At 40.8% G+C, this 23,861-nt stretch overlaps 1 protein-coding gene across 17 annotated transcripts in view; it reads right to left on the bottom strand.

Annotated features, from left to right (window-relative positions):
* Window positions 1-23,861, bottom strand: part of LOC109424083 (uncharacterized) — a 638,365-nt gene that overhangs the window by 508,059 nt on the left and 106,445 nt on the right. Inside the window, exon 1 of one of the 17 annotated variants that reach the window (XM_029880215.2) lies at window positions 16,844-17,769. The exons of the other annotated variants lie outside the window; for them this stretch is intronic. The gene's annotated coding sequence lies outside the window, so the exon portion shown is untranslated. Of the gene's footprint in view, window positions 1-16,843; window positions 17,770-23,861 lie in introns of those variants that run through there. 17 annotated transcript variants of the gene reach the window in all.

The following is a 23,861-nucleotide window of genomic DNA, read 5'->3' as shown; positions in this document are numbered from 1 at the left end:
TACCTACCAGTTAGTAGCACTAGTCATTTACAATTTCCACTTGGCTTCAAGGGCGTGCTATAACTACTGCTTCGATAAACGGTTTTATTGCTGAAAAGGAAGACTTGAAAATAATAAATCGTTGGCGACAGTAGTGGAGTATATGTCACGTTGTACCGCCACTGACTGTGCTCATTTTGAAGGAGCTAATATAATGCTAATCTGCCGGAGGCAGATCGGAAGCAGCATCCGGCTTGTGAAAAGAAGATAACCATGTGCGATTGTGGAATCGAGTTCAGTTCTAGGCCTGCTGGCGACGGAGATAGTCGAGTGACTCCGTAGCTTGAAGGAATAGAAGCGCCCGTCTAGCGAATTGGGAGTCGTGAGTTCGAGTCTCACCGGAGTACGTGGATTTCTTTTCATAATTTCAAATCTCAATTTGTTCATCGAGCACATGTTCTGTTGTGCACATGGATGTCAAAGCATTTTCAACAGTGTAATTTCCCACATGGCTTGGTCAGCCAAAGCAAAATCAAGAAATTGACATCCGGCTTGTGCTAGATCTGCGAACAAAAAATCATACATTCTGGAAGTTCTAACGAACGAATGACATCTTCACAATGGAAGATGTAGTATTCGATATGCGACCTAGTTTTTTTCTCAATCAGGTTTCCGATACGCAGCCAATCAATGGAAGGTGATATCGATGCTTCGCTAGCGCTCCACTACACCTGAGAGTTATTCAATTGTTATGCATAGTTTCAATGATGTACAATAGCGTCAAAAGTTGGCATTCGCTATCTGGCCGTTATTGTACGGACCATGAATAAATCAAGCCAGGTACCTAGCCATAGAGAATGCATTGTATGTTTTTTCTTATAAATTAACACCATGTCAGAAATCTCTCTGAACCTACGACAAAATGATGTAAAATCTAGTTATGCAATGTGAATCATGCGTGAGGTCAACGAACATTTATAAGATGTAGGTATCACAAAAATCATTGTCATAAAAATCTTTACATAATAAGAATAATAAAAAAAACTTTTTAAATTATTGTATAAATATAATAAACAATATTGGATAAATGACGAAAGACGTTATTATTTAGGATTTCAAGCAATAATTCCAAGAAAATAACATATCATTCTAATCTACAGTGAGCTTTTTCCTCTACTTCTGGAGCAACCTCCGATCTGGAAAAAGTGAGTTCACTGCTCTTGAAGCACTTCCGATTCTAGGAAAATCAAAATAAAGAATTTCCATTACAAAAAATATCGAAGATCTTTCTGGACCTACCTGCACATTTACCAGTTCAGCCAAAACAAATCCTAATTCACGCCAATAGATTCCACAAATATCATTTTCGATTAGGTGCAAATCGAAAGGTCGCTTCGAAATCATTTTCACATTTCCCTTTTTGAAACGCAATTTTATCGAACGGATGGAAAAGTCCACCTCCGCCGGATCCGCAATGTAGCCGACAGCAAATAATCCTAACTCAAACAGCAATCCCAGCATATTGTTTGCCGTCGTTCCCACACGAATCATTTTTTTTTCTTCTTCTGTCCTTTGTTGAAACTTGTCGCTGCTGAGTCGCAGTTCCGTCTGTCAGGCGGGTAGACCATCATTGAATCGGAGAAAATCTCTATTTAATCTTGTTATAATTAAGTTTGTGTTGTTTGGTTTCATGGAAGCTGGGAAAACAGGATCTGGATGGGTGCATAGTACATATTACTATTCGATATATTTGATTTCTGTTTGCGATGTAACTCAACCACTGCGAATTTACCGCACAGCATCAGGTATCAGATATAAAAAGGCCATTGATTGCCATAAAAAAGGTATTTTTCATGAATAAGCTGAAATATAAGACATACAATCATCTATGGCGATTATACGGAAACAGACAGGTGGGAAAATCGGGAAACTTAGGTACGCTGCAAGTATTGCATGACCGTACTAAAATGGATTCAAGCAGCGCCCTGAAAAGGGCACTGTAAAATGCGTACAGACAGCTTGCAGCCCCTTATACCGGAAGGCAGGAACAACAAAATATCCAAAGGATTCTGGTTTCTGAAGTCAGTTTCACTCAACCCTCTAATTTCCAACACCGCCTTTAAGAACAAACGTGTTTGTATCCCAGTTCTACAATGCACCAGAACTTCACAAATCTCAAGATGTAAACAACTAACTACACAATCGTTATAGGAAGTGATTAGTGAAGTGCTAGATTGAAGGTTGTGAGATGGATATTTGTATGGTGAGATGATCAAATCTTCATTTCTGCAATGAAATGGTGCAAACAGCGTAATCTTGTCCTTAAGACGGGGTAAGTTTGAGCATTATGTAATACTTATATGCAGATTGCTGAAGATTTTCAACTGGATATTCTATGATTTGGAAGTTTTTGCTTTCTCGGTCTAGGGAATCCAAACGATTAAATGTGCATTGCTTGACGTTTCGGCCTAATTTATTTGGCCTTTTTCAAGGGTAAAGCTTTCTACTGTTTTTTTTTTGTTATGTTCTATAACTTCACTAGTTATAGAACATAACAAAAAACGATTGACAGCTTTATTCTTAAAAAAGGCCAAATAAATTAGGCCGAAACGTCGGGCAATGCCAATTTAATCGTTTGGATTCCTTAGACTTGGAAAGCCAAAACCTCCAAAAAATATATGCAGAGCAATCCCAGCTAACACGAAATCATTTAAGATGTTGAATAGGATGATAAAGTGGAGGCCATATACGTACATGCTTCCATTTGACCGCGTGTAAAGTGTACTCATATCGCTTCCACTTTATCATTCTATTCAACATCATATGCGATCGTGTGTTGACTGGGATCACATCTAGAGCCAACATAAGGGAAGAAAAACTGCTTATCACTTCTGCAACCAAACACTGGTGAAAGGGTTAACTCCAAAAGATACAGTTGGTCAACGTTCAGCAAATCATCATTAGATGCCTCGAATTAGTTATCTGCCCAATACGTCCTGGTTTCTTCTTAATCATAATAAAAAAAATGTTATATTAGAGAGTTAATGAGTGCTTACCAAATATTTGGGTATCCAGCAGAGTATCTACAGCTACAGAGCTACATTGGATTTTTCAGATTAGAAAGCATGGTAGTTCACATGAAGATGAAGAAGCATGTTGGCTAGTTAAACACCACGGATCAGCTATATCTAAACTATCACATTACATATAGAAATTGAATGTAGATTGGATTTCTTTCCACATGATATCAGAAATCATGCTGAGCTGACACATTCTAGCGTGACGTAACAAATTTTTAATGCCTTTTTGGTCAGATTTTCCAATGTAACTCAAAATACGACCATAAACCCCACATATTTTTGCGAATCCTTGTAAAATCTGCAGTAAAAATGATCTGTTGAATATTTAGTTTGCATTGAACAAGGTGGTTTAAAATAGTAGCATGACATTATAACATTGTAACGTCACGCTACTAATTCCAACTTTGAACATACTTATTTAGTGAAAACTAAATATTTAACAGATTATATTTACTGCAAATTTTACAAGTAATCTGAATTTGCAAAAATATTTTCACCGATAGAATATTTTGAAACTTTTTGCAAATGGAAACATTGCTCGAAAACTGATGTTAGGTAGAAAGAACCCCGATATATACAGGGGATGGCCAAAATGTTTGGGAAAGTCACCTTTTTTTCTCTCACAAAAATGTTCTACAAGCTGTAACTTTTCATTGATTGCTTAAAAATTCTCAAATTTTGTCTGTTTTTTCACCTATCATATGTGGTACAAATTTGAGCTCGATTGGTTAATCTTTCGCGAAGTTAGAACCGTTCCGGTAAACACTATTTTTTAGACAACTAATTTGTGAACTGTCATATCTCGGAAACCAGTGAACTGAATTGAATGAAATTTTTCACGTTTATCATCAATATAATAATACTTGATACGACGCAAAAAAATGTTATATTTTCTCACAATGAATAAAGTTACGCTGGATTGACATTTTGACCTATATAGAGTAAAATAAGTCAAAATTACAATGTCATACAAAAATTACTAAATAAGATATTCTTTCAATCCAAATAGGCTCTAATATATCCCAAACATTTTGGCCACCCCTTGTATATTCAATTTTTATAATCTGCGGGATCAGACAGGTCTAAAGCTATTCTCTTCTTGGTACGACTCACTTTCAGGATGAACAATACAGTTACATCACGTCAAGACTTGGGAAAAGAGATGAATCCAGAGAATCAATAATATAATAAAATACATCTGATTCATCCGAAGATATAACGACAGGTCCTTCTGCCTCTTGCCATGCAACTCCGATCCCTATCTTCGAGTGGCACCGGCCGTGATACCAGCGACCCTGAGGAAAATCGGGTAACACAACCCCGGTGCGAGCTTTGGTCGTATGTTAACAAGTATCGTTGGTGTGCTCGACTGTAGTTGGAAACTAATGTTTTGTGGCTTCTCAGTCTTGACATAAGAGCGATTCCAAGCAACAGCATCAAAATTAAGGAAATTTTTTAATTCATGATTTTCTATTGAACTGAAACTTTGCACAGTTTTTCAGTTCCATCTAAATCGCCATTTTTCGATATCAAATTTTTATTTAGAGCCACGACTAACTTTTCAAAAGGGTGTATGTAAAAATGGTTCAAAAATATTCAAAAATATGCACATCAAAAACGGATTGTTCGATTGTTATGAATTTTTCAGCAAAGTTAGATAACTAAATGGTGATTTCTAAGAAAATATACACTGTGATAAAAAATCTTTTTTATCATTGATAAAAATCATTTTTGTCACAAAAACTCAAATATCTCAAAACCCTATCTTTTTACCAACTTGAATTTTTTAGGGAAAACGGTCCATTGTATTAGCAATCTACCATAAAAATTTGGTGATTGTAAACTAATAAACAAAAAAGTTATAATATTTCAAAAATTTCACAATTTTTACAAAATTTTTCTGTGTAAATTATTTCGGCCGGGAATCGCGATTTGATGCTGATTTTATTGTTCAGCAAAGTTAGATAACTAAATGGTGGTTCCTTAGAAAATATACACTGTGAAAAAAAAAATCTTTTTAACATTAAAAAATATCATTTTTGTCACAAAAACTCAAATATCTATCTCAAAACCCTATCTTTTTACCAACGTATTTTTTTAGAGAAAACGGTCCATTGTATTAGCAATCTGCCATAAAAATTTGGTGATGATAAACTAATAAACAAAAAAGTTATGACAATTCAAACATTTCACAATCTTCACATTTAGTAATAAATTTTTTTAGTGTAAATTATTTCGGCCGGAAATTGCAGTTTGATGCTGATTTTATTGTTAATGGCCTTGCGTGAGTAAAACAAGTTGTTTTTATTATATATTATATATGCATATAATATACTATGTACAGTAATGTTCCGATTTTATCACGCCCTCCGTGCATTAGTCGTGTATTCATTAATTTGCTGTTACATTTGAGGACAAGTGTTTTCCCTCTTCTTCAAGATGAATGTTGAAAGCGTGTTTTGCAACGTTAAAAATATTGAAATGGGTATAGATGTTGAAGAATATTTCAAAGCATTTTTGAAAAGGGGCGTAATTAAATTGTTTAAACAGATGTCGCTGATGGTACGGTGGCATGACTCTGCACTTAGCACTTTTGGCAATTTCTCAGTTGACCTTTGTGAAAGCGACTGTTCATGTTGTTCGTTAGATTATAATCAGGGCTGAAAATCGTCGCCGTACGACCAAAAAAGTCGACGACGAGAACGAAAACTAGATCGTCATCGTTGCTCGTTCCACATCGGATGACTCATTCAAGCCAGCGAATCGTCGTGAAGGGCTTGCGTCGTGACGAAAACAAAATCTTCATTCGCTTTGTTTCGCTCTTCGTCCAAGTGCATCTAGCCGACGGAGTCAATGTTGCCACCAGCAACACACAAAAAAAAAGATTTTAATAAAAAAATATTTGTACCTGGAATCAAACAACTAACCTCCAGATTGCCAATCCAGCACTCTTACCAACTGAGCTAGTGAGGTTTCACATCGTCGTAAGTGCCGAAACGCCAATAAAAGCTATTCCCAGTTGGCGTTCGCTTGGCCCGTCGTCGCTCATTTCCAGGGAACAAAGAGGACGACGAAAAGTTGGTGGGTGACTATTTATGATTGAGCTTCGTCGTGACGCCCGCAGTCGGCGACGAAAAGGCTAATCGTCACCGTTGTTCTTTCGGACGAAGATTGTTTTATTGTTATCTTCACGCAGTGGTGACGAGAAGGACGATTGTCAACCCTGATTATAATAAACAAAATCACTTATTAGTTTTAAGTGACTAGTTTGGTGTTGGTGGCTGAAGAAAAAATTTACTATACAATTTTTAATATCCATAGCGGTAGTATTTGTTTGCTTTTTCGTGAGCATTGTCATGGTATGTATACAGACAAACAAACGTAACACTTTCATAATCAGAAGAGCGCCCATCGTTTTTCTTCACGTTTGACGTTTCACACTAGCGCATTCTGATGACGATATTGCACAACGCAGTGTTTCGTGAAACATTTCCACCAGGTGGTGGTAGTGTGAACTGGGCGATGGATTTTCACTAAAATTGTTCTAGGCGTTTCGTCTGTTTGTCTGTGGTATGTACCTCTCATGCATTTGTTGTTGTTGAAGTTACTCGCATTCTTCCGATCATAAAGTCTGTTCTCTAACAGGTATTTTTTTTTTGCAGCTAAACTAGACGTATACGCGTATATAAAACTTTTATTATACAGCTTTTGTCTTAAAAATAAGTTGATTTCCATTTTTCTTATAATCAACAGCTTTTCAACACTATCAAGGGATTTTTTCACCAGTCACGTACAATAAAAAGTATGACACTCTCAATATTTTTGATCACAACACTGGATCGCGTCTAAGTTTCAAATAGATACTATAGTAATTATGAATAATCAAACTAAAATATCATAAAAACAACTTGTTTAATTCAGGCGGTAGCCTTTACAATAAAATCAGCATCAAAATATAATTCTCGAAATAATTTACACAGAAAATTTTTTTTTTGTTACTAAATGTAAAAATTGTGAAATGTTTGAAATGTCATAACTTTTTTGTTTATTAGTTTACCATCATAAAAATTTTATGGTAGATAGGTGATATAATGGGCCATTTCCTCTAAAAAATTGACGTTGGTAAAAAGATAGGGTTTTGAGATATTTGAGTTTTTGTGACAAAGATCATATTTTTTTAAAGTATAAAAAGAAATTTTTTACAGTGTATATTTTCTAAGGAATCGTCATTTAGTTATCTAACTTTGCTGAAAAATTCATAACAATCGAACAATCCGTATTTGCTGTACAGCTTCTAGAATATTTTTGAACTATTTTCGCATACACCATTTTGAAAAGTTAGTCGTGAGTTAATATGAAGGTTTAATATCGAAAAATGGCGATTTATATGAAATTGAAAAACTGTGCAAAGTTTCAGATATTTTTGAAATGGTCGCTCAGGATCGACTGACATGACTCCGTGGAATTCCTCACTTGGCTTCAAGGGCGTCCTATAACTACTGTTTCGATAATCGGTTTTATTGTCCAAAAGGAAGACTTGAAAATAATAAATCGTTAGCGACAGTGGAGTGTATGTCACGTTGTACCACCGTGCCCATTTTGAAGAAGCTAATATAATGCCAACTCACCTGAGGCAGATCGGAAGCAGCATCCGGCTTGTGCTAGATCTGCGAACAAAAAATCATACATTCTGGAAGTTCTAACGAACGAATGACATCTTCACAATGCAATGGCAGATGTAGTATTCGATATGCGACCTAGTTTTTTTTCTCAATCAGGTTTCCGATACGCAACCAATCAATGGCAGGTGATATCGATGCTTCGCTAGCGCCCCACTATACCTGAGAGTTATTCAATTGTTATGCATAGTTACAATAATGTACAATAGCGTCAAAAGCTGACATTCGTTATCTGGCCGTTATTGTACGGACCATGAATAAATCAAGCCAGGTACCTAGCCATAGAGAATTCACTGTAAGTTTTTCCTTATAATTTAACACCATGTCAGAAATCTCTCTAAACCTACGACAAAATGATGTAAAATCTAGTTATGCAATGTGAATCATGCGTGAGGTCAACGAACATTTATAAGATGTAGGTATCACAAAAATCTTTGTCATAAAAATCTTTACATAATAAGAATAATAAAAAAAAAACTTTTTAAATTATTATTTAAATATAATCAACAATATTGGATAAATGACGAAAGACGTTATTATTTAGGATTTCAAGCAATAATTCCAAGAAAATAACATATCATTCTAATCTACAGTGAGCTTTTTCCTCTACTTCTGGAGCAACCTCCGATCTGGAAAAAGTGAGTTCACTGCTCTTGAAGCACTTCCGATTCTAGGAAAATCAAAATAAAGAATTTCCATTACAAAAAATATCCAAGATCTTTCTGGACCTACCTGCATGTTTACCAGTTCAGCCAAAACAAATCCTAATTCACGCCAATAGATTCCACAAATATCATTTTCGATTAGGTGCAAATCGAAAGGTCGCTTCGAAATCATTTTCACATTTCCCATTTTGAAACGCAATTTTATCGAACGGATGGAAAAGTCCACCTCCGGATGGATCCGCAATGTAGCCGACAGCAAATAATCCCAACTCAAACAGCAATCCCAGCATATTGTTTGCCGTCGTTCCCATACGAATCTTTTTTTTTCTTCTTCTGTCCTTTGTTGAAACTTGTCGCTGCTGAGTAGCTGGAACGTCTGTCAGGCGGGTAGACCATCATTGAATCGGAGAAAATCTCTATTTAATCTTGTTATAATTAAGTTTGCGTTGTTTGGTTTCATGGAAGCTGGGAAAGCTGGATCTGGGTGAGTGCATGCTACATATCACTATTTGATATACTTGATTTCTGTTTGCGATGTAACTCAACCACTGCGAATATACCGCATAGCATCAGGTATCAGGTACAAGTAGACCATTACCATAGAAAGGGCCTATTTTACGAATAACACAGCGCAACATTTTTTTTTGTCTCGAGAGCAAACTTATAGGGTATTGGTTCCCTTATTAAGCATGTGGCTCCCATTTTAATCCCACGAAAAACAAAGGATTGAAGCGCTGTTTGTTTTGTTTCTTATTTTTGTATTTTTTGTTAGAAGTGAGCACCCATGAAAACAAAAAGAACGGAGTCAATCGGTGCCGTAATAGCTTGTTTTCGAATAGGATGAAAATGGGAACATGAGATTACTGATGGCACACACACCCTATGTCTGACAGATTTTGGGCCGCTGGATCAGAATCTGGGCTCAGATTTCCTCCAGCACGTCATAATTTTGAACTATATCTCAATTTATTGGGCAAAATATGCGATTTTGGGCTGTTTTGGTTGCAAGCCATTCACCATGGAAATATTTTTTAAGCATTCAAAGGATAAATAGGTCAATTAACATGGTGTACATTAACGACACATGCAAAATATTTCGTTTGACCAGATAAAATTTCACAGATTTAAGCATTTTATACTCAGTGGGTATGCTGCGCAATTCAGATCCCATTGTGATCCACTAGCCTCTGCCCAGCAACTCTTATCCCTATATCCGCGTGCTACTGGCTGGAAACTACGAACAACGTTAGGAAAGATCGGGTAACCAACCCCGGTGAGAACTTTGGTCGTAGGCTGACAGGGAAGGGGAGGGAGTTGGGATTTACTTCTGTAAATCTGAGCGTCTGTTCTCAAGGAGCGTCTGATCCGCATGTAAGGGGCGGCTGATCAACGTCCGAGTGCCAGGGAAGGACTCTAAGCTCAACTGTGCACTATGATCCTCCGGACAGTAGGGGGTTGGTGTCAGGCCCTACGAGCCAGCCGCAAAAAACCATTGTAGCGGAAAATCAGCAACAGAATAATACGAACCGAGACCAACGGCAACGACCCCAGCGAACAAAAAGGACTTGCGATTGGAAACCCGGTACGTGGAACTGCCGATCTCTCAACTTCATTGGGAGCACCCGTATACTTGCCGATTTACTAAAGGACCTTGGGTTCGGCATCGTAGCGCTTTAGGAGGTGTGTTGGACAGGATCTATGATGCGAACGTTTAGAGGTAATCATACCATCTACCCGAGCTGCGGCAACACACGCGAGCTGGGAACAGCTTTCATCGTTATGGGTGATATGCAGAGGCGCGTGATCGGTTGGTGGCCGATCGACGAAAAAATGTGCAGGTTGAAGATCAAGGGCCGATTCTTCAACAAGCATAATAAACGTGCACAGCCCAGAAGAACTGACGCATTTCACGCGCAATTCGAACGCGAATACGACCGCTGCCCAAGCCACGACTTTAAGATCATCATAGAAGATCTAAACGCTCAGGTAGGAATTCAACCGACGATTGGTAAGTTCAGCGCCCACCAGCAGACGAACGAAAATGGCCTATGACTCATTGATTTCGCCGCCTTCAAAAATATGGCCATACGTAGTACCTTTTTCCAACACAGCCTCCCTTATCGTTACACCTGGAGATCACCACAGCAGACGGAATCTCAAATCGACCACGTTCTGATTGACGGACGGCACTACTCCGACATTATCGACGTCAAGACCTATCGTGGCGCCAACATCGACTCCGACCACTATCTGGTGATGGTCAAACTGCGCCCAAAACTCTCCGTCATCAACAATGTACGATACCGGCGACCGCCACGGTACAACCTAGAGCGACTGAAACAAGCGGATGTCGCCTCAGCATACGCGCAGAATCTCGAGGCCGCGTTGCCAGCCGAGGGCGAGCTCGATGAGGCACCTCTAGAGGACTGCTGGAGTACAGTGAAAGCAGCCATCAACGACGCAGCCGAGAGCACCATCCGGTACGTGGGCCGGAAACGACGGAACGAATGGTTCGACGAAGAGTGCAGAACGGTTTTGGAGGAGCAGAGCCCGACAGAACGTGTAACGTTACAAACAAAAGCGGAAACAGCAGATCCGCCTCTTTTGGGAGAAAAAGCGCCGCCTGGAAGAAGCGGAGTGTGAAGAAATGGAACTGCTGTGCTGTTCCCATGGAACACAGAAGTTCTACCAGAAGATCAACGCATCACGCAACTGCTTCGTGCCGTGAGCCGTAAAATGCACGGATAAGGACGGGGGCCTTTTGAATAACAGACGTGATCAAAAGGTGGAAACAGCACTTCGATCACCACATGCATTGCGTGGAGATCGTAGCTACGAGAGACCACAGCAACGGAAAGAGCAACTGCATTTCGTCGGGGGTTCAGTCTGTTTTTTTTTTTCAAGGTCTACTTAGTGTTTATTCTGTATGCTGCTTTATGTTTTTGTATGTGTAGTTTTGATTATATTGCTGTGTGCGTTCAAGATGCAAACGGTGCCCAAATGCGCTTCAAACGCGGTAACACATGTTACCAAAGGCAACGTAGCAACCATAGCAAATATCACCGCCAACCTACACGGAGAAACTGAAAAACTCAAAATTAGGTACTTTTAAACTCAATTTTGAGTTCTTTTTCATCTCCCTTTTCATGCGCTCTTTCTATTGTTGTCAGAGAGTGAAGAGAGAAACAGCCCAACTTTTGCAGTTCCGTGCGTCAAGCCAACATTGAGTTTCTAGCACAGTACTCAAATTTGAGTGAATACAACCTAGTCAAAATTTCGGTTGGATGGAAAAAACTTAAAATTAGGTATTTTTTTCACATGGAAGTAAGCGGGAACAACCCAACAAAAACATCGATTCCATCAACTCAAAATTGGCTTGACGCACGCAACCCCGAAGTTGGGTGGAAAGAACTCACTTTTGGGTAGTTTCGTCTCTCCGTGTAGGATACGAAAGCTCCCACTGACATCGGGTTACTTGTTAGAAAATCTTACCGCATTTGGTGCTCCCGAATTTGGTATTTGCATTTTGAATGCACACAGCAATAATTTGTATTGTATTAATTGACTATCCATTATTAGTATGTAAGTTTTATATGTGACTATAAGTTTTGTACTTTAAATCTTAGAATTAAGTAACATTATTGGGGCTTACACATAGCCTGTTGATTAGACAAATAAATAAATAAACAAGCTGTTCATTACGCTTGTAGATCTAGAGATACACCAATGCAACAGAGGAATTGTCCAAATCCCACGTTGATGGAAGTTAAGGATGCCATTCATCAGCCCAACACTAACAAAGTTGCTGGAAAGGATGGTATCGCAGTTGAATCCATCAAGATTGACCCCTGTCAGCAGTGCACAGTGGGAAAAATCGCACACTCAGATTTGATTACCGAACTCGGTAAATTTTTACTGGGTTTTTGAACAGCAGAGAAAACTCAGCTATTTTTGGTAATACCGAAAACTCAGTAGAGTAAAAAATCCATCATCTGTCAAATCATATACTGAATAAGTCGGTAATTATTGGCGCCAAAATCAATGCTGTCTTTTTCGGTACTTTTTTGTGCACGGCGTGTGTGTGGAAAAAGTTTATAACAAAAAAAATAGGCATCGTCAAATTTTTCGCTATTCAAAAATAGAGGCTTTCAGCTTTCATTTGCAGGGTCCCTCAAAAAAATCCACCGAGGGATCCCGAACAACTTTTTCAGAATACTGTTTTTCCCCATACAAAATGCACAGTTCCAAATTTATCCCTATTTCTACTTAACAAACATACCCAATTTTTGTATGGAAAAGTTCCCCCGATGGAATATTTCGATGTTGGGCTTGAATGAAAGCTGGTAGCGTCAACTTTCACGTAGCGTAAAAATTAGCGATGCCCATTTTTTTTGTAATAAATTTGTTCTACCAGACACACCGTGTGTGTACTTCAGGTTACTGAGTATTTCAGCTCTTTGGTGCAGGCAGAAATCTCAGTTTTCTTTTAATTTATTGCTTATTGATGTAAAGCTTGAATTCACATTTTCATGCTAAATTGTGGTTCAGACTCTTAGCATTCGCTGAAAAAAATAAGCATTCATTCCCACCGCTTCTATTCCAAAGTTAATCGTACTTTGGCCAGCTATTCACACATAAGAACCCAATCGAGACTGTGCCTCCCGGGAGAAGCGCTTGCTAATTTGCAATGAACTAGTGTGTCTATTTGAGAAAATTTAACCGGATCGTCGAAATCAATACAATTGCAGGGTTCCCCGCTAGTTTTTTTTTTATGATTTCTGATTTTATTGAATATTGAATATCATTAAATATGATCACAAACTTGAATGAGTTTGTAGTACGATGTCCTACCAAACCCAAACACAACCTACATATTGAGGACGTGGAAACCTTGCAATCTGTATATTTGCGATTATAGCTTCGTTTAGCAATAGCACTAATTCATTGCTTATTTTCGTTTAATTACTTATCAGCTGGCCAAGGCGTAGAATTCGGGATAAAATAATCACTCAAGAATGTATAAACTGCTAATTCGTTGGAGTCGTCGATCACCGATGGCAAACATCCCAGACCATTGTTTCCGTTTGACGTCTACTTTCGATTCCTCGAATGTTTACAATTATTTTTACCGAATGTTCAGTAAAAATATATTGTGTGCTGATATTTCGGTACTTGTTTTTACTGACTTTTAATTTTCACTGAGCTAATTCGGCGAGGCACCATTTTTACAATGTGTTCAGTAAAAATAACTACTGAATTTCAGTAAAAAGTCATCACAACAACCGATCGTCAGTATTTCTCAATGCAGAATGCTGAAATCTCAGTATTTTAGGTTGTTTGCGGTGTAACATTCGTAAAATAAATTACCGAACAGTGAAACAGAAATTGAGTGTGGTAGGCAGTTGGGGTGGGGCTAAGGGGGTTTCCAGAAAGTTCCCAGAGAGCTCAAAAAGGGGGTTCAAAGGGGCTTCAGGGGCGTTTTAAGGGGTTGTTTTGGGGGATTTGAGGAGCCTTTTAATGGTGTTCTGTCAAGATTTTTTGGTGTTTTAATGGGATTACGGGGACTTCTGGGGTATTTCAATAGTATTAAGTGGGTTTCAGGGGCGTTCCAAGAGGTTTTAAGGACAATTCAAGGGATCTCAGGAGCCTTTAAAGGGCGTTGCAAAAGGTTTGAGGGGCGTTTTAAGGTATTTCAGAATCTGCTCTGAAACTTCCTGAAATGCCTCCAAAATCTCGAAGCACCTGAGAGGTTTCGAAACCCCTGAGAACTCCTCCGTAACGCTTTCGTAACGCCTCTTAATCCCGCAGAAAATGCTCTGAAACGTTATGAAATGCCTTCAAAATCCCCCTTAACCCCCGAACCTTATGTAACACACCTAAGAGGCCCCAAACCCCCCGAAAATTTCTCCGTAACGTTTTCGTAACGCCTCCTAATCACGCCGAAAATAGTCTGAAACATCCGGAAATGCCTCCAACATCCCCCTTAAACCCCCTCGGACCACATGTAACGCACCTAAGAAGCTCCGAACACCCCGAAAACTTCTCCGTAACGCTCTCGTAACGCCTCTGAATCACGCCGAAAATGGTCTGAAACATCCTCAATTGCCTCCAAAAATCCTCCTAAACAAAATCCCCTAAAAACGCTTCCGTAACGCCTCTGAAACCATCCTAAAACGCTCTGAGACTGCCCCTGAAATGACTCTGAATCCCCCTTAAGACCCACTTGGACCGTGTAATGTAACGCACATGAGACCTTCGGAAACACCCAAAAACGAACCTGTAACCTTCCTTTGCTCTTCTCTGTAACACCCTTTGGCCGACGTTGCAATATTTCCCGTCACTATTAAATATTTCTATGCACAATATTGGTTCTGAGTAGCTTTCCCTCTTTTTATGCAGGGCATAAAAAAGGTGGATAAATTAAAAGTGCATAAAAATAACATACATAAAAAGAGGTTTAAGTGTAGTAATTTTACGATAGACGGGGATACTTTCGAGGTGGTGGAGGAATTCGTCTACCTCGGATCCTTACTGACGGCTGACAACGTGTACAAAACGCTGATAAGATCGGTGGTCCTCTACGGGCCCGAGACATGAACCATGCTCGAGGAGGACCTGCAAGCACTCGGAGTTTTCGAGCGACGCGTGCTAAGGACGATCTTCGGCGGTGTGCAGGAGAACGGTGTGTGGCGGAGAAGGATGAACCACGAGCTCGCTGTATTTTACGGCGAACCCAGCATCCAGAAGGTGGCCAAAGCCGGAAGGATACGGTGGGCAGGGCATGTTGCAAGAATGCCGGACAACAACCCTGCAAAGCTGGTGTTTGCAACTGATCCGGTTGGCACAAGAAGGTGTGGAGCGCAGAGAGCGCGGTGAGCGGACCAGGTGGAGCGTGACTTGGCGAGCATTGGGCACGACCGAGGATGGAGAGCGGCAGCCACAAACCGAGTATTGTGGCGTACTATTGTTGATTATGTCTTGTCTTAATGATGTTGAACAAATAAATGCATGTATGTATGTATCCTGGCAGAGCGAATGGGATTCCTCCAGCAAGGGTAGATGGACACACAGGCTCATACCGAGCGTGTCCAAGTGGACGAGCAGGCCCCATGGCGAGGTGAATTTTCATTTGACTCAATTTCTGTCAGGCCATGGGTGCTTTAGGTGGTATCTGCACAGATTCGGACACGCAGGCTCCCCCGCATGTCCGGAGTGTGCAGACTGCGACGAGACCGCGGAGCATGTGGTCTTTGAATGTCCACGTTTCGTGGAGCAAAGGTCGAGTATGCAGGAGGTATGCGGTAGAGATATCACGCCTGACAACATTGTTGAAAGGATGTGTATGGGTGCGGACAAGTGGGACTCCGTTACTTCCACGGTTTCTCGAATCGTACTTGAACTGCCCTATCCCGATCCATACTTGAGTACTGTTCGGTTGTCTGGAACCCATACTACAACAATGGAGTTGAAAGGATTGAGTCTGTTCAACGGCGGTTTTTAAGATATGCTCTTCGACGTTTGCCTTGGTCCAATCCGTATAATTTGCCAAGTTATGAAAGCCGTTGCCAGCTGATACATCTGGAACCTTTATCGACCCGTAGGGACACAGCCAGGGCTTTACTGGTCTCGGACACTCTGCAAGGACGCCTTGATTGCCCCGCCATTCTGGGTCAACTAAATATTAATGTTCAACCTCGTGCTCTTCGCAACAATTACATGCTGCGGCCACCCTTAAACCGGACGAACTACAGTATGTTTGGGGGTGTTAACGGCCTGCAACGTAACTTCAATAGAGTTTGTTCATTATTCGATTTTAATGTGTCTCGTCAAATACTTCGTCGGAGGTTTAGTTTGTTTTTTTTTTCAAGGCGTAATTAGTTTGTAGTTTTGTATGTTTTTTTTTGTTTGTTAATTTTGACTATTAATTGGATTGTGTTAACAGTTTTTCTTGTGCTTATGTTTAAGTTTTATTTTTGACTGCGATATGTTACTTTGTCATGTTAGACTTTAGATTTAAGTAAAATCATTGGGGCTTATATAGAGCCTGTTGATTAGATATATAAATTACAAACAAACAACAGCTAGTTGAGTTGGCCCCCCTTCCCCATCCAGGAGCTTGAGTTCAACGGGTAGTCTAAGTACTAGCCAAGACCCGAGCCTCCAGGGGAGAGTGAACAACTTAAGGCGGTAGCTGGTGGAACGCTTACTATTAGAGTGTACTCATGTACGGTCCCCCCCTTCTCGAAGTCATCCCTAACGGGCGTACCGCGAAGGTAAGGAAGAGAGAGAATGAGTTTTGAGTGGGTCGATCCCCACATCACCCGAGGAACCACCTCTTGGGTATCTGTTGCAGATTTTTTCATTCTATAAAAAAAAATGTATGTATCCTGTGTCGTTGATCATCTCAAGTAAAATTTGAAATCAACCGATCAATACGTACCTTGCCCTAATTAGTTTTCATGCAGCATTCTAGGGGTTATTATGTGCTTTTCACACAATTTTCAGCGACTCCAGCGATTTAATATTTTGTTTTGGTTGTTTTAGTGACCCAATCCCATCCAAGTTATTTTTTTCCTCACTTCACTTCATATGGCCAAACGTTCCATGGCACAAAAGCAAACACCTAAAATTCACATCACTCGACCCACTTACAAATGCACTGGGGCGGAATATTTAATTGGCCAGGACTCTCGAGCTTGAATAATGAAACACATAAACACCCCACTCTAACCCGAACTCATTCAACCAACAAATTCGCAAGCAAAACTAAACTCCTTCACAATCCTCCGACACAACCTTCGTTCTGCACCTCGCCGCCGTCCGTCGCTCTGTTGCACCCACTTCCCGCGCGTATGACCTTAACAGCAAACAGAAAAGTTCTGAAATTCCTGTCACTATTCCCGAACCGAGGTCGCACTTTTCCCGTATTTTCCGGCTCGCCGGCTGGTGCAGTGCAACAGCACTGTTCTAATTACGGAACGACGACGACAAGTCGAGACCAACAAAAACAGTTGTTCTTCACTAAACGCTCTGTTTTCCACGGTTTCTGTTTCGTGCACTTCTTGAGTATCACGCGCGCCTCTTCAGAGGAGGAGACACCGAACGAACGACCGTTCAACTGCTGCAGTTGCCTCTTTCGCCGGCGGTTGATTGCAAACTGAAGCCGGCCGTTCTAACGCGCATCGGAAAATGCGACGAACACTCGCGCTCCCCCAATAGGTAATCGGCGGATGGTTATCGATGGGTGGCAGCGGCGGCGTCTTGATCGGCTATTACGTGGTGAATCATATTTTCCGCACTGCTGAACAACCAACGCGACCGGCTACTGCTACTGCTAGTGACTGGCGTGCGAGGAGTGCCCAACAAACTGCTCGAACTGGTGCCGTATCCGTATCGATGTGGGCCATCATCAGCTGGAGGTGCAATAAGAAGGAGGGGTGGGGTTCAGATCGTCTTCCTTCGAAGCAGTCTTCAGTTTCAAACAGCATACGGATTTCGAATTGGTTTTCCGAGTAGCATTCGATGTGGGAGAGTTGGTGAGATTGGGGAGCTCTCACGCTGAATATGATTCCACGCTATGTTGAGAATTACAGTGCAGCTGAAGAGAGTGAGTTACCCTGTGCGGCTTTTAACGAAGAAAAACGTAAACAAAGAAAATCATATGGAAAATCAGCTGTCCAGCATGCTGAACTTTTTGGGAGAACTCTCTGCTCCTCCATCGAGTGCAGAGAGAACGCGGTGATTAGATCTCTGAATTATAGCCGCACGTGTCTCTATTGTGTCCCACAAACTCAGAGGTTCGGGAAGATGGAACATAGGGTAGGGAAGGTAATTTGGACCCCCGCAGAAAGTGGGTGAAAATAATGTACAAATTCAGTAGCCATCACGTAAACTACTCATACTTTTTGAGTGCAGAGGACCCAAGTGAAGGATCTCCATCCTGGGCGAGTGCTAAGCAAGGCCTTGATCTTGATCTGTAACTCTGCTGCGATGTCCAGCTTGTTTCAAGTGTTAGTCTACTTCAGAAGTGCTCCGGTTTTGCCTGGTTTTCACGAGAAAAAAAAAAGACAGTTTGCAAACGTAGTGGAACAGGCCTTGGGGCGCAAATGCATGAAATTGCACTTAAGTATATGAATTTCCTGGAACTCCTTCAAAGATTCCTCCTGGAATTCCTCCAAGCTTTCCTCCAGGGATACTTCCAAGAATTCCCAGGATTTCTACAGAAATTACTCCAAGGGTTCCTCCAGGAATTTCTCCAAGGATTGCTCTAGGGACCCCTCCAATGATTCTACAAGGAACTCCTCGAATGATTCCTCCAACAATTTCTTCAAGGACTCCACCAAGAATTCCTCCAAAGATTCCTCTAGGACTCCTCCAAGGAATTCTCCAAAATATCGTCCAGAAATTCCTCAAGGGGTTCCTCTCAGAATTCCTTCAAGAATTCCTACTCCTCCAATGATTTCTACAAGAACTCCCTCAAGGATTTTTCCAGAAATTCTTCCTGAGATTCCACCAGGGATTCTTCCATTTTTTTTATCTGTATTAACAAGATTTTTAGCCCTAGGCTAGTTCATCTCGGGACCCACGCTTTACTTCCCATCCGAAGGAAGGACTCACATTTTGCGAGTTTGTCGGGAGTGGGATTCGATCCCAGATCCTCGGCGTGATGCTCAAGTGTTCTAACCATTACACCAGGTCCGCTTACCCAATTCTTCCAATTGTTCTTCCGAAGATTCCTTCAGGAATACCCCAAAGGATTCCTTCAGGTATTTCTTCAAGGATTCCTCCGGGAAATCCTCCAAGGATTCCTACAGGAATTCCTTCAAGGATTCCTCCAAGAACTCCTCCAAGTATTCCTTCAGGAACTCCTCCAAGGAATCCTCAGGAATTTTCTTCAAGAAGTTAGGTTAGATGTCTTTATTAGAGAGATTTGCCGTCCGAGGCTGGTTCATCTCTAAGTACTCCGAGAATTCCTACAAAAATCCAGAAATCCAAGGGTTCGTACAGGAACTACTCCAAGGATTCCTTCTGAAATTCATCTAAGGATTGTTCCAGGAATTCCTCTAGGAATTACTCCAAGCTATCCTCCAGGGATACTTCCAAGAAAATCCTCCGAGGGTTTCTACAGGAATTTCCTCCAAAAATTTCTTCAAGAATTCCTCCAGGAATCCAAGGATTGATCCAGGATTTTATCCAAGAATTCCTCTGGCATTCATCAAAGGATTCTTCTAGGAATTCGTCCGAGGATTCCTCCAGTAATTCCCCCAAGCAACCAAAAGTTCGGATTCCACTTGAAGAACGAACTCAGAAGTTCACGTTTCGTTCAATTCCGGTTTCGTTGAACTTAATTCTCCAAAAAGTTACTCTTGTATTGTTTATGAACTTGGAAGTACATGTACAAGCTTTTGACTTCTCTTCAAAACGACATTAAAGTCGAAAAAAGGTTCAAAAAGAACTTATGTTGAACTTTGAAACAGAGTTCAATCAAATATTAACCGAACTCATGTTGAACTTTTGCGTGCCTTTAAAACTCAAATAAAGTTCAGTTGGACATATTCCAACAACTTGGAAAGTTCCGTTTCGAACTTGTTTCGTACTTGTTTTGAACTTACTACTCAAAGTTCGGATAAATATTAACCGTACCAAATGTGAACTTCACTTGAACTTCGGCGACAGCGGGGCCGGGGAGAAGTTCTCATTCAATTAAATCACTCGGAAATCGAGCCCAGCAGCCACAGCTTGTGTTAATTTCACAAGTACACTTTGTTCCACTATAATATTTCAACGTACTTACTTGTAATCAACGCAGAGGATCCGTATTGTGTGCTCAAAAGCTGCCCACGCAGCGGACAACTGTTCCCCCAGGATTCCACCGGGGGTTTTTCGGCTGCGCACAAAAATTTTGCAGCTTTGCTGGATGTTTTTACACCCGTCTCACTTGTCGCTGCAGCGCGCCGGTAATCGACGCAATCGTAGTCACTGGAAACCAAGATGAAAACTTATAATCTTTTCTTAACGCCGATACACTGGCCCCAATTGAATGCTTTGCACTGCGAACCACAACAAATTGAAAATGTCAAACTGTGTAAGTTCACAAGAAGTTCCACGTGAACTTCTTTCGAACTTTCGACTTCAAAAAGTATTCCAAGTTCAGGGAAAGTTCACACGCGAACCTGATTGAGCTCTACTATATGATATCAGCACATTGAGTAAAATCCCACAGTGCCTAACAACACATACATGGAGTAGTGGTTAGGCACCGGCTTTCAACGAGGAGAACCCGAGTTCAAATCTCAGTAAGTAAAAAACATCAAAATTTATTTCAAGGTAATAGTCAATTTGGATTCTACATGAACTAATGTTCCTTAATAATAAATTACTTTTGAGGACTAAACACATTTTTTTCATTTTTTCGAAGCTTATTTTTAAGCTGCATAGCGTTCCTTTCAGCGACACAAGTGTACTTTTTGTGAACTCAAGTTCGGATAATTACTTAAAAAGCGAGCTGAATAGAATGCTTTTCATCTTCCTTCGAATAGCTGATTAAGCCCAAACATGCTATTTTATCCGAACTATTGGTTGCTTGGGCCTCCAATGAATCATCCAGCAATCCCTCCAAGGATTTCTTCAGGAAATCCTCCACAGATTCCTCCAAGGATTCCTCCAGAGACTCCCCCAATGATTCTACAAGAAACTCCTCCAATAATTCCTCCAACAATTTCTTCTAGGATTCCTCCAAGAATTCCCCCAAAGATTCCTACAAGGATTTCTCCAAAAATTCAAAAATTCCTTGAAGGATTCCTCTCGGAAATCCTTCAAGAATTCCTACAAGAACTCCTCCAATTATTCCTGCAGGAACTTCCCAAGCATTTAATTAAAAATTCCTCCAGAGACTCCACCAAGGATTCTACCAATAATTCTTCCAAGGATTCCTTCAGAAATACCCCGAAGGATTCCTTTAGGTATTTCTCCAAGGATTCCTCCGGGATATCATCCAAGTATTCCTCCAGGAGTTCCTTCAAAGATTCCTCCAGGAATTCTATCAAGGATTTCTCCATGAATTCCTTCAATGATTCTTCAAGTAATTCTACCAAGGATTCCTCCAAGTATTACTCCAACAATTCTACCAAGTATTCCTCCAGGAATTCCTTCAAGGATTCCTCCTGAATATCTACCGAGGATTCCTCCAGGAATTCCTTCAACGATTCTTCCAAGAATTCCTTCAAAGATTGCTGCCGGAATTCCACCAAAGATTTCTCCAGAAATTTTTCCAAGGCTTTCTCCAGGAATTCCTTCAACGATTCCTTCAGAAATTCCTCCGAAGATTCCTCCAAGGATATCTCCAGAAATTCCTCAAAATTTTTATCAACAAATTCCTCTAAAGTTTACTTTAGGAATTCCTCCAATGATTCCATCATAAATTCCGCCAAGAATTCTTCTAAGGATTCCTCCAGAAACTCCTCCAAAGATTCCTCAGCAATTTACTCCAAGAGGTTAGGCTAGGTATCGTTATTAGAGAGACTTGCAGCCGATGCTGGTTTATCTCTTTATACTCCCAGAATTCCTCCAACAATTTCTCCAAGAATCCTCCAGAAATCCAAGGATTCGTCTAGGAACACCTCCAAGAACTCCTTCTGAAATTCATCTAAGGATTATTCCAGGAATTCCTTCAAAGATTCCTCTAGGAATTACTCCAAGCTATCCTCCAGGAATACTTCCAAGAAAATCCTCCGAGGATTTCTACAGGAATGTCCTTCAAGAATGTCGTAAAGAATTCCTCCTGGAATAAAAGGATTCGTCCAGGATTTCCTCCAAGAATTCCTTTGAGAATTCATCAAAGGATTCTTCCAGGAATTCCTCAGAGGATTCCACCAGGAATGCCTTCAAGGATTCCTCCAGGAAACCCTCCACAGATACCTACAAGAACTCCTCCAATCATTCTTCAAGGCCTCCAATCATTCTTCAAGGAACTTTTCCAATGATTCCTCCAACAATTCTTTTAAAGACTCCTCGAAGAATTTCTCCAAAGATTCCTCCAGGAACAAGGATTTCTCCAAAAATTCCTCAAAGTATTCCTCTCGGAATTCCTCCAAGGATTCCTACAGGAACTTCCCCAAGGATTTCTCCAGAAATTCCTTCAGAGATTCCACCAAGGACTCCTAAAACCATTCCTCATAGTATTCCTTACGGGATTCCTGCAGAAATCCCTCCAATAATTCTTCCAAGTATTCCTTTAGGAATGCCCCGAAGATTTCCGTTAAGTATTTCTCCGAGGATTCCTCCGGGAAATCCTCCAGGGATTGCTCCAGGAGTTCATTCAAGGTTTTTTCCAGAGGTTCTACCAAAGATTTCTCCAAGAAATCCTCCAAGTATTCCTTCAGGAATACCTCCAAAGATTCCTCTAAGGATTTATCTAGTAATGCTTCCGAAGATTTCTACATGGATTCCTCCAAGAATTCTTCCAGGAACCTGCAAATCACAGAAAGTCTGTGGCAAGATCGGATGCCAATATAAACATCATCAGTTACTCCACAACAACCAACGAGATGCAGCCGCTACTGTTACATCCGAGGCCGAATCTAACGCGTCTGGCGATCTTCACAAGACTGATAACCAAAAACCCTCAGCTAGTGAATGCAACATCCATCATCAGATCAGCAACAAGACCTTGTTCAGGGTCATCCCTGTTATTCTGTATGGTCCTCAGAAAAGCATAAGAACGTTTGCCTTCCTGGACGACGGATCCTCTTACACCTTGATGGATGCGACGCTTGCAAACGATTTGGAGATCGAAGGAAAGCGTGAACTACTTTGTCTCAAGTGGACAGGAAACATGGGTCGTCTAGGAAACGAGTCAACCAAACTGAACGGGCAAATCTCCGGAACTTGGACAAATCAAAGGAAGTATTGGCTCCAAGGGTTTCATACGGTTCCCGCTTTAGATCTCTTCCATCAGTCTGTTGACGCCCGAGAACTAGCTAATCAGTACGAACATTTACGTGGAATTCCAATCGAATCTTATCAGAACGCGCAACCTCGTTTACAGATAGGAATTAAGAATGCCAATCTCAGTTATCCTTTGAAAGGACGAGAGGGGAAGATAAATGAACCCATTGCAACAAAAACTTGGTTGGGATGGGTTCTTCATGGTGGGTCTGACGAGGATGATCTGCTTCTTGCTTATCACGGTATGTATTCAGGTCTGCCCTTGCCGCGAAAAGGAAGATATTTTCTTGGAGCAAGCGCTGAAAGACTATCTTTCGCTAGAAGGACTTGGTGTCACGAAACCTGATAAACCACTGTTATCCCGAGAAGACCAGAGAGCTCTACAAATTTTGAACAAAGTAGTTCAGACAGACGACGGACATTATGAAACCCGTTTGCTATGGAAATACGACGATTTTCGGCTACCAAACAGTAAACCTCTAGCTTTGCGTCGATTTCTTTGCTTGAAATCT

Source organism: Aedes albopictus, chromosome 3 (assembly GCF_035046485.1).
Source record: "Aedes albopictus strain Foshan chromosome 3, AalbF5, whole genome shotgun sequence".
Lineage (NCBI taxonomy): Eukaryota > Metazoa > Arthropoda > Insecta > Diptera > Culicidae > Aedes > Aedes albopictus.
This window is presented reverse-complemented; position numbering and strand designations above follow the sequence as displayed.